This window comes from Ascaphus truei, chromosome 6 (assembly GCF_040206685.1).
Source record: "Ascaphus truei isolate aAscTru1 chromosome 6, aAscTru1.hap1, whole genome shotgun sequence".
In the NCBI taxonomy this organism is placed as follows: domain Eukaryota; kingdom Metazoa; phylum Chordata; class Amphibia; order Anura; family Ascaphidae; genus Ascaphus; species Ascaphus truei.
The window spans coordinates 18,239,904-18,251,387 of NC_134488.1; the positions used below are offsets into that span (position 1 = coordinate 18,239,904).

General features: G+C 48.2%; 1 protein-coding gene across 2 annotated transcripts in view; it reads right to left on the reverse strand.

Annotated features, from left to right (window-relative positions):
* DISP3 (dispatched RND transporter family member 3) overlaps nucleotides 1-10,880 on the reverse strand; it is a 131,937-nt gene extending 121,057 nt beyond the window's left edge. The window contains exons 1-2 of one of the 2 annotated variants that reach the window (XM_075603478.1): nucleotides 10,809-10,871; nucleotides 10,499-10,707 (exon numbers count right to left, since the gene is read on the reverse strand). The gene's annotated coding sequence lies outside the window, so the exon portion shown is untranslated. Of the gene's footprint in view, nucleotides 1-10,498 lie in introns of both variants that reach the window. The other variant, XM_075603479.1, reaches the window with a different exon arrangement.
* Nucleotides 10,881-11,484: the final 604 nt, after the last annotated feature.

Sequence of the window (11,484 nt, forward strand, 5' to 3'; positions counted from 1 at the left end):
TTCCCATTTCGGGAACATAACGTTAGGTCAAAATGACCGGAGCTCTGAGGATCTATCCGCTTTGTTCCTTCTTTGTCCCACCTGTATGTGTGAGAGAGTTGGAGTGTGGAGTGATAGAAGCATTTGTTACTGCCATTGCATCACTGTATTTTGCATTCACTTTGCATTCACTTTGCATCTCTTGCATTGGCATACGATATGAGCCTTAGCTATAGGGAGCAATAGACGGAACTAGGGGAGTTCCTTGGCACACACATAACATTATGTGATCATTTAAATGCATCTAGAGTCATTTTTGTTCACTTGACATTCATTAATTACATCCCAAATAATTAATATCCATTTCCCCCACAACTCTCTACGGTATATGCCCTTAAACTCACCACAGAAACCCAATACTCTCCACTTATTTACCACAGTGGGTTAGAGGGCAGGAGGGGGTGGTATCAACAAAACAAGCATGACAGGTGTAGCAAGAGCCTACATTATTGTTGACAATATTTTCTTGAAGAAGTTGTTCTGAGGTCACGGAGTGTGTAGAGCAGCGGTGCGCAAACTGGGGGGGGGGGGGGGCAGGATTATTTAGGGGGGGTGCAGGATTATTTAGGGGGGGTGCAGGATTATTTAGGGGCGCGCAGGCGGCGTGACGGCAGACGCTGTCCGCGGGCGGTTGAACAAGCTCTGTGCTGTTTCTCTGCTCGTTGCTGGGCCTTGCTGTGGGGGCGGGGCCTTGCTGTGGGGGCGGGGCCTTGCTGTGGGGGCGGGGCCTTGCTGTGGGGGCGGGGCCTTGCTGTGGGGGCGGGGCCTTGCTGTGGGGGCGGGGCCTTGCTGTGGGGGCCCCTTGCTGTTGTGGGCGGGGCCTTCCAGTGGGGGCCCCTTGCTGTAGGGGCCCCTTGCTGTGGGGGCGGGGCCTTCCTGTGGGGACCCCTTGCTGTGGGGGCCCCTTGCTGTGGGGGCCCCTTGCTGTGGTGGCGGAGCCTTGCTGTGGTGGCGGGGCCTTGCTGTGGGGGCGGGGCCTTGCTGTGGGGGCCCCTTGCTGTGGGGGCAGGGCGTTCCTGTGGGGGCCCCTTGCTGTGGGGGCGGGGCCTTCCTGTGGGGGCGGGGCCTTGCTGTGGGGGCGGGGCCTTGTTGTGGGGGCGGGGCCTTGCTGTGGGGGCCCCTTGCTGTGGGGGCGGGGCCTTGCTGTGGGGGCCACTTGCTGTGGGGGCGGGGCCTTGCTGTGTGGGCGGGGCCATCCTGTGGGCGCCCCTTGCTGTAGGGGCGGGGCCTTGCTGTGTCTCTGCGGGGCCTTCCCTGCACACAGACAGCCCCTACTCCTCCTGTCTGTTTCCCCCACACGGGGACTGGAGCATGCGGAGTACTACCCACCCAGGTAAAAGTGTGTAAGTGTGCAGTGTGTAAATGTGCAGTGTGAGAGTGTGTGCAGTGTGAGAGTGTGTGCAGTGTGAGAGAGTGTGCAGTGTGAGAGAGTGTGCAGTGTGAGAGAGTGTGCAGTGTGAGAGTGTGCAGTGTGAGAGAGTGTGCAGTGTGAGAGAGTGTGCAGTGTGAGAGAGTGTGGAGTGTGTGTAGTGTGTGAGTGTGCAGTGTGAGAGTGTGTGCAGTGTGAGAGTTTGTGGAGTGTGTGTAGTGTGTGAGTGTGTGCAGTATGAGAGTGTGTGCAGTGTGAGAGTGTGTGGAGTGTGAGAGTGTGTGAGAGTGTGTGGAGTGTGAGAGTGTGTGGAGTGTGTGTAGTGTGTGAGAGTGTGCAGTGTGAGAGTGTGTAGTGTGTGAGTGTGTGCAGTGTGAGAGTGTGTGCAGTGTGAGAGTGTGTGGAGTGTGTGTAGTGTGAGAGTGTGCAGTGTGAGAGATTGTGGAGTGTGTGTAGTGTGTGAGAGTGTGCAGTGTGAGAGTGTGTAGTGTGTCTGAGTGTGAAGTGTGTCTGAGTGTGAAAGTGCAGTGTGTCTGTGTGAGTTGTAATTGAGTATGAGTGGGTGTTGTTATTGAATGCTGCGGTGCGCAAACTGGAGTGGGCGCAGGCGGCAAAACCTGGTGTGCGCGGGCCGGCAGACGTTGTGCGAGGGAGGGCAAAAAAGCTGTGCGCGGGCAAACAGCCGAAGAAGTGGTGCGCAGGCGGCCGAACAGGATAGAGCAGGTGGCGGCCACGTGATGTTGTGTGCGCGCACGGGGGCTTCGGAGGTAAGGGGGAGGAGCACGCCCCAGCGCTGTGATGCCAAACGCCCCTCCTTCCGGTGTCTGCTCTACAATAGCGCTGTGTTCCTGCTCTCCTCCGCTGGCAACCTGCTTCGCTGCGATCCTCTGCGAGTGAGAGGGTCGGCGGCCACTATATCCATCATACTATGAATGTACAGAAATAATGTAAAAAAAGTGAAAACACAACATTGAAAACAGAAAAAATTAAATAATACATAATACTGTAGGTAGGAGTGTGGATGACACTGGGGACAGCAAGCAAAAGAGCAGGGAGAATAAAAAGGCAAATGGGAGAAGGATAAAAGGGAGCGGGAAGGAAAAATAAAGGGGGGGGAGGGGAGAGAGGGAAGGAAGGCAGCAAAGAGGTGGATGAATGCCCCCCAAAAGGATTGCCTTTGTGCACATACGCGCTCCCAAGCTTGGCGCTTGGGGAGACAAACAAAATGGACTTTGAAGCACGCTCGGCAGCAGTCAATACGCGCGCACGCACACACAAACACACCCCCTCCCGATTCAATCCCCCCACGCTCGTGCTTGCAAAATTATGCAGGACACCCTGTGTTCATGCTTGGAGAGCTGGTGATGTCATCACTCTCAGAGGCAGCGTGGACGCAGCCTAATTTTGCCAACGCAGCATAATTTTGCAAGCGCGAGCTGTTGAAATAAGTATTTAGACATATTAGTATTTACATTGTATACCGTTTAATAAAGGTTTTTTTTTATTTTTCATGTGATTTTGATGGCATCAGGCAGGGGGGGGCCCGAGAAATTTCATGGATGAAAAGGGGGGCTCGGCATAAAAAGTTTGCTCGCCCCTTGTGTAGAGGATCAACTCAGTCAATATCGGTGTCAAATATTTATTTGCAGCCAGCCAGCCCTTCCATGAACAGAAGAAGCAGCCGCCAAACGTTGCACACACGGGGGATTATTTATCACTCTCTGTTGCAGGTTAACGCACCTGCACAGGTGTTAACGCCCATTTAAGTCACTGGGAGATAATGCCCATTCGGGTGCGTTTACCTGTAACCGAGCTTCATGTATCTGGGGGGGGGGGGGGTGTTTTGTACTGGTTTGGTTCTAGTGTGACGTGTGCAAGTGGTTTTAAATCAAATCCACGTTTTACATTTGCGATCTGCGAAGAGTTAAGTAGATGAATCACTTCCATCAGAGGAAGTTTTTTCTTTGAACATCTTCTTCGGAGCAGGGCACCAGTACCTGACCATATGGAGTCCACTGATTCAGCAGACACGGCTTTCTGACTACGGGGAATAAGAATAATCCCCCAGCAGTATTATAGTGTGAGACAATGGATAAGAGGCGTCACGCCAACATGCAGCAGCCATTATTCTAATTTATTGGCTACGTTGGTGCTCATTTATATTCCAGGACAATCAAAGCGGAAAATGAAGATTTTTGGCGTGGTTACTTCTTGAAAAACAACTTAAGTGCCCTTACATCAGGACTCCCTAAATTCAGCATTTGAGATAACCCAACAGAGCATTTTTTTTCAAGGTTTCTCTAATTAAAACGATTTAATCAATTAATATTGCTCTAATTATACCTAAGACAACTTGCTTAGGTTTGTCGGCTGGTTGCTCTTAATGACTCTGTCCTACATGTAGACATGACATTTTACTGCCACCGCCGTTTAGCCACCGGGACATTTAGCCGCCGGAAGTTTCGCCCTCAAAGTAATGTATACTGTAACCGCTTAATATTACCCCTTATCCTAAAATCCCATAACTTTAACTCCTTACCCTAACCCGTTAACCCCTTGCCCTAAAACCCCTAATCATAACCCCTAATACCAACGCTCATTATTACCCTAAAAAACCTTAACCCATTACCTTAAAACCCCAAACCTTACCCTAAAAAGCTTAACCCCTCGCCCTAAAACCCCTAACCTTAACCCGTAATGCTAACACCCATCGTTACCCTAAAAATCTTATCCCCTTGCCTTAAAACCCCCAACCTTAACCCATAATGCTTACGCACATCATTGCCCTGAAAACCTTAACCCCTCACCGTACAACCCCTAAAGTTAACCCCTAATGCCACCGCGAATCCCTTTCTTTAGGGGCGAAACGGCTGGTGGCTGGACAGCAGCAGCGGAAGGTTCCATTCCGCATGTAGAATTCTAACTTTGCTTAGACAATGGGGGGGGGAAACACACGTCAAGTCACCAAACCAGCTAACTGAATTTTATCCCAGTCTTGAAATATGTCTATTGAAGTAAGCTTTTACAAACACTCAATGCCTTCATCCCAGTGACCTTGCAGCAACTGGCACTATGATAAACTGCCTTTGCTTTTTCGGCCTTAACAAATAAATACTACACTGCCTGCACTTCTATCTGTAATTCTGCACATGGGATTTTCTCAACTTTTTTATCCGTGGCACAAGGAATTCTACAGCTTTAGTGATCGTGTTCCCTTACATCCTAATTTTGCAATTATTTCTGCTGGTGTACGGTATTACATGTTTTCTACATCACTCTAAGTTATAGAGTAACACAAGGTCACCGTTGCTTTTACACTATACAGGAAGGATTCCAGAAGATCAGTGCATATTTCTTTCTTTCTTTATTTCTTTTTTGCGTTATTTCCATTTTATTCCAAAATATGTGTCAACGATGAAAAAGACCCATATTTGGATTTGGTGTTTTCAGTTCACTTTTTTTTTTTTTAGTTTCCATACTCGTCCGTGATACCTTTGTCTCCTACCGGTGAACGCGCTGTCACAAGAGGTAGAAATGAAAACCGGAATCCCGAATTACAAGGAAGGAACTTTTTGGCAATTATAAATTCGCCAAAATTGATTTAACCCTGTAACAGGGACATGTCATTGTTTAAAATAAAAGCCTCTAGTGCAGGGGTGCGCAAAGTTTTCTGCGTGCGCCCCCCCTGCCTGGAGCCCCAGCGTTCGCGCCCCCCTCGGACTGAAACCGGCATCAAATGACGTCGCGGGTCATGTGATGTTGCGTCACGTAACCCTGCTACGTCATTTGACACGTGGTTATGGCGACGCGTGACGTCACATGACCTCGCGGTGTCATTTGTCGCCGAAGATCCATCTGGCAGCAGGTAAGGGAGTTACAGAGGCCTCACGCTTCCCCAGGCATTTAATTTAAATGCAGTGGGACCTCTGTAACTGCTGCGCCCCCCTTAACTAATCTTGCGCCCCCCAGTTTGCGCACCGCTGCTCTAGTGGTCTGAGAAATTCAGCAGAGAGCTGGTTAATTGCGCTACTTAATTAACCAGCTCCACCTGAGCAATCAGACAAGGGTAAAAAAACCTTGCTGGGAATAGACCCCGAGACTCCTTGGCACAGTCACCAATGTGCTGACAGAGGAGATGATGTCTTGAGCACAAAGGCTGTGCTGAGATCAAGGCACCAGACCCAGAGACTGATCTGCAGGGTCACCTGCTTTGAGGTACTTCTTGGGACTTTGGGGTGATAGGCTGGTAAGGGGCTTTTCCTCCCAGCCTTGCAGATAGGGACAGGGGAAGTACGTTAGCCCTTACAAGGGATAGGTGTTTGTTTCTTTAGTATACTCTATACGTATATTGCCTTAAACTGCAGTTTAAGTGACAGGCGGAATAAAGCCATGTTTAATTTCACCCAAATCGTTCTCCCTGAGTATACCTCTGCACAGGTCCCTTACAAACCCCATCTGTGTCTGCAGTGGTCAGCAATGCTACTGTAGTTTAATAGCTTTCAACATAAGTCTTCTCTACAAATGACCAACATTGTGTTCCTAAAGCCCTTGTTCACCAGTACTACATCAATTCAGTTCAATGTAGCATCAGCAATGCAGCCTGTACATCCTGGTAAATAAGCACATTACTCAGCTATTACCAGGCTCCAGATAATCAGGGACATCATTTTCCTGTTCTGGTTTTGCAGCTCTCCAGTGTTTTTTCAGATTCCCTTAGAGAAAATGTATTGGGGCAAATCATGTATTGTTCGGTCTAGGGCTGTTTTGCTGCGACTACATCAGCAATGTTTATCCGCTACTCACCTTGCCGCAGGGACCTCTCGCCGCCAGCCGCTTTGCCACCAAGAGGTAAGTCCCTAACCTTACCCTAAAAAACCCTTATCTAAACCCCAATACTAACGCTACCCCCCTACCCTAAACCCACCTAACTCTATACCAGGCCTGCACAACTTATAAAGTGAAACGGGCCAAACTGCTCCACGGAAAGCAGATTCGGGCCACACTTTAATTAAAATTACCCTCCCCCTTTACGACTCTTACCTCCCCCCACCACAACTCTAACCTCCCCCCACCACAACTCTTACCTCTCCCCCTCACAACTCCTACCTCTCCCCCTCACAACTCTTACCTCTCCCCCTCACAACTCTTACCTCCCCCAAACAAAACTCTTACCTCTCCCCCTCACAACTCTTACCTCTCCCCCTCACAACTCTTACCTCCCCCCGCTCACAACTCTTACCTCTCCCCTTCACAACTCCTACCTCTCCCCCTCACAACTCTTACCTCCCCCCACCACAACTCTTACCTCTCCCCTTCACAACTCCTACCTCTCCCCCTCAAAACTCTTACCTCCCCCCACCACAACTCCTACCTCTCCCCCTCACAACTCCTACCTCTCCCCCTCACAACTCTTACCTCTCCCCCTCACAACTCTTACCTCCCCCCACCACAACTCTTACCTCTCCCTCTCACAACTCTTACCTCCCCCCACCACAACACTTACCTCTCCCCTCACAACTCTTACCTCCCCCCCTCACAACCTCTCCCCCTCACAACTCTTACCTCTCCTCTTCACAACTTTTACCTCTCCCCCTCACAACTCTTACCTCCCTCCGCTCACAACTCTTACCTCTCCCCCTCACAACCTCTCCCCCTCACAACTCTTACCTCTCCCCTTCACAACTTTTACCTCTCCCCCTCACAACTCTTACCTCCCCCCGCTCACAACTCTTACCTCTCCCCTTCACAACTCTTACCTCTCCCCTTCACAACTCTTACCTCTCCCCTTCACAACTCTTACCTCTCCCCCTCACAACTCTTACCTCTCCCCTTCACAACTCTTACCTCTCCCCTTCACAACTCTTACCTCTCCCCTTCACAACTCTTACCTCTCCCCTTCACAACTCTTACCTCTCCCCCTCACAACTCCTACCTCTCCCCTTCACAACTCTTACCTCTCCCCTTCACAACTCTTACCTCCCCCCCCCCACAATTCTTACCTCTCAACTCTTACCTCCCCCCCCACAACTCTTACCTCCCCTCCCACAACTCTTACCTCCCCCCCCCACCGCACTCTTACCTCCCCCCCCCCCCGCACTCTTACCAGCGGCAGGTGCGGTGGTTGATGCGGCGATCTCTGTCTTCCCCCCTGAAAATTATACTGTTCCCCCTGCAGGGCCAAAAATAAATGGCCACGCTTCGTCATTTGACGCCGCACAGGCCATTTTTTTAGGGCCTGCAGGGGAATCAGTAGAATTTTCAGGGGGGAAGACAGAGATCGCCGCACCAACCACCGCCGCACCAACCACCGCCGCACCAACCACCGCCGCACCAACCACCGCCGGACCGTGCAGGCTGCACAGTGAGTCCGGGCAGGCCTGCTCTAAACCCTTACCCTAGTCCCCTACCCTAAAAAGCTTAACCCCTTGCCCTTACCCAAACCCCTTACCATAAAAACTTAACCCTTTACCCTAAAACCCCTATCCTTAACCCACTACCCTAACCGCTAAATGAACCCTTAAATGAACTTACCGTGGCGAAGCCGATGGCGGCTGAGCGTCCAGCGGTGGAGCGGCTGCGGCGGAGGGTCCCTCTGCGGAAGAACGCCGGCAGAGACTTGGTCACAGTGAGACGGCCTCGACCATATGTCCGATTCCTTGTATTGTTGACATTCAAAGCACTACATGACACGGGTCCCAGCGATCTGACAGAGCATCTAGTTCCCTACACTCCCATTCGCCGACTTCCATCTGCAGGCAAAGGACTCCTAACAGTTCCCAGAATAGTCTTGACTTCCTTTGGCGCCCGAGCTTTTAGCCGCGCTGCTCCCACTCTTTGGGACATTCTGCCTCGTACAGTTCAAATCTATCAGGGAATCTCAGGGAATCTATAAAAACAGGCTCAAGACCTAACTGGTTTACCCAGGCAATTAATTAATGAACCACAACCTACCCGGCATTTAATAGCTACAGTACCGTCCCATCCTGTATTGTATCTTTCCTTGTGTTTGGTCTCTTTTATAACCTTAATTGTTTTCTTCTTTTTTTCCCCGTTTTGGCACTGTGAAGCGCTTTGAGCCCCATTGGGAGTAAAGCGTTTTATAAATAAATACAATATTATTTTCGTCTAAAATAAGGATTGTATGAGCATGCCCTTGATCATCTGGAGATGTCATGGAGTACATGATAAATATATCAGATTTTGTTTTCGGGATAGCAGAGGAAAGAAAAAAATAGAAGGAAATAGTTGTACATTTATGGTTCCATATTCTGCAAATTAGTTTACCAAGTGCAAACATTTTTCATGCAACATGATAACAATTTGGCATTTAACTGATATTAACTAAATAACGAATATCATTTTCCTTCTGTCCACATAAATGTCATTGTGTAATCACAGCAAATGAGCAAACATGACCAAAGCTCCAGAAAAAAAAAACATTTCTTCAAAAGGAAACCGTAGAGTTTATGATTTAGCACTAAAGGGGTTAATGGTACAGAACGTCCAGTCCCAAGGGTCACTGGACACGATTTGGGCACTGATGGCTTTTTCAGAACAGGAGGAATATGTGCAGGTGATGTTATTAATTGAAGGATGTATGGGCATATGGGGTAAAAAACAGAGAAGGTATATACAAAAGGAGGCAAGTACTCAGTGATATCCACTGGGCTCTAGCAATTCGGAGGGTCCCTGCACAGGGGTCACATAGTTGAAGGGATATCAGCACAGCGGTTCAATACAGGGGGTTGTGGTAATGTGAGGTCCAGTACTGAGGGGACAATGTGCTATGGGCTATGTGAGGGGTCTCACAGGGGGGAACTGTACACATCGAGCATCAAAAATATACTAGGGCAGCATTGATATGCCTATCATAAAAACATCGAATTTGACGACAAATAACCACTTGCCCACATTGTCTGCCCATGTTCTTATCTATTATTAACCCATTTGATTCCTGGCTTTCTTTCATAATTAGGACATCTTTATGTCTGTCATTTGTATGTACAGCAATACGAACAATAGTATTGTATTGTGGGGGTAAAGAAGATGAATTACTGAGGTAAAGGGAAAGGAACTTTAGTACAAAGAGGGTCACATACTCAGATGATGACTTAAGAAATCTGGGTAAAGTATATTCAAGGGAGTTATACCCTGGGCAGGTGTAGACAAACAATAAAAACAAAAATAAGAGAAGAAGCATCTGTTCTGGTTTGGGAAAACTAAATCATGAAGCTGGATGTCAGTACATTACACTGGCATCCACATACACTGTGAGATACAAAGGAAATCGCATTACAAATGTACACAACGATGCGCAAAGTCACAGTAACACAGACAAGAAGTTGCAGACAGAATAAAAGAATTGATGACTAAAAGTATCAGCTACTGGAACCCCCGCCCGCCCCTACTCAGAGCAAAGTAGACAGTTATCTATATACATCAAAGTTGGCTCAACAACATACAGATCCATGTGTAGGAAAGGTTCGTGTGGCACCTAAGGGGTTACAGATATTCAGTGCAGGATTGCAGAACATTGCTGTCCTAGGTCTTCTGTAGGACACTCATATTTAGGGCCCCCTATAGACGGCATCCCCTCACCACATCACACACTGCACATGTACATTTAATGAAGAGAAACAGAGAAATATGCAGTTGATAAAAACTTCTCCATGAACCAGCTTCCAGCTCATCACACCCTTTGCTCTTCAAACTTATAGACTGCACAGACATGCCTGTTGGGAATCAATAGGATTCACCATGGGGTGACCACTTTGCTTTATATCCCAGAACCAGATAGCCCTACTATAAACCTCCTACAATAAATTTTCTCAATGAGAAACTTCATTATGTTCTACAGTAAGCACGATCTTACAAACCAGGACTGCCTGAGCCATGTAAAGTGGAGCCAAGTGGTAACCACATGCCTTGTATCCCCATCACCTCACTGGACACTGTATCATCACCTTTCCCTGTCCACCTTCCACTCTATTTTCCCACCAACATTCTTCTTGTTCTGCTCCAAGCAATTTAAGGTCTGTCCCCTTCTCCCTCACCCTTTGGGTTCTTATACAAGACCATCCCTCATCTTACCTGCAACTGGATGTAATGAGGAGGCTGGTTTCAGGGATACTGCAAGGGGTGATGTTCCTCGGTGCTCTAGGAGTGTAGGGTGCCCGGCTCCCCCTCTACACACTGATCACTGTTACAGTAGTAACTGCAAGCCTCTTTGCTGAAGTCCTCTGTCTAGTAACAGAACCGATCCTTTTATGTGCCGCTTTCCTTTGTTTTGGTATCGGCTCCTACCATGTCATCAAATGAGAAAGGGGACAAGCCACTGTTATCATCGCATTTATAAAACCCTTTCCGAGATATAACAAAATACCCTTTACACTTAGTGCACCTGCTGCAGATTGCCTAACGCAGAGGATGCTACAGCCATAACCCTTTCCATCCAGTGCTGTGCTGCACATGGTTAAAGTCTCCCTGCGCTCCTAGCGGTTGGTACAAACCCTTCTATATATTCTGCTGGTGAAGGCAGCTAGCACATAAGTGCAGAGGGAAAGAGAGTGGTGCTGGGGAGGCCAGGGAATTCACCAGGCAGGCAGGAAATCTCACATCATATACTCCCCATTCACCACACTGTATGAGCAAAAGTGAGAACAAAATCCAGGTTTGTGTGAAATGACAACCAAGTCTTACATAACACTGTCATAAACCATTCTGTGTGTTATACACACTTTGTACAAAGTGTGTGTGTGTGTGTGTGTGTGTGTGTGTGTGTGTGTGTGTGTGTGTGTGTGTGTGTGTGTGTGTGTGTGTGTGTGTGTGTGTGTGTGTGTGTGTGTGTGTGTGTGTGTGTGTGTGTGTGTGTATTTTTTTTTTATCCACAGATGAATTAACTCAAATAATTTTTTTGTCCTGTGACACATTTTAAAGATGCATACCCATAAGGATGTCATAGAAAAAACTAAGGCTTACACACACATTACAAAGCATTCTGTTTCATGTGCCTATTTATTCTTCAAATTCATTTTTCCCCTATATCTCCTAAAGCACAGATGTTATAGAATTATTAA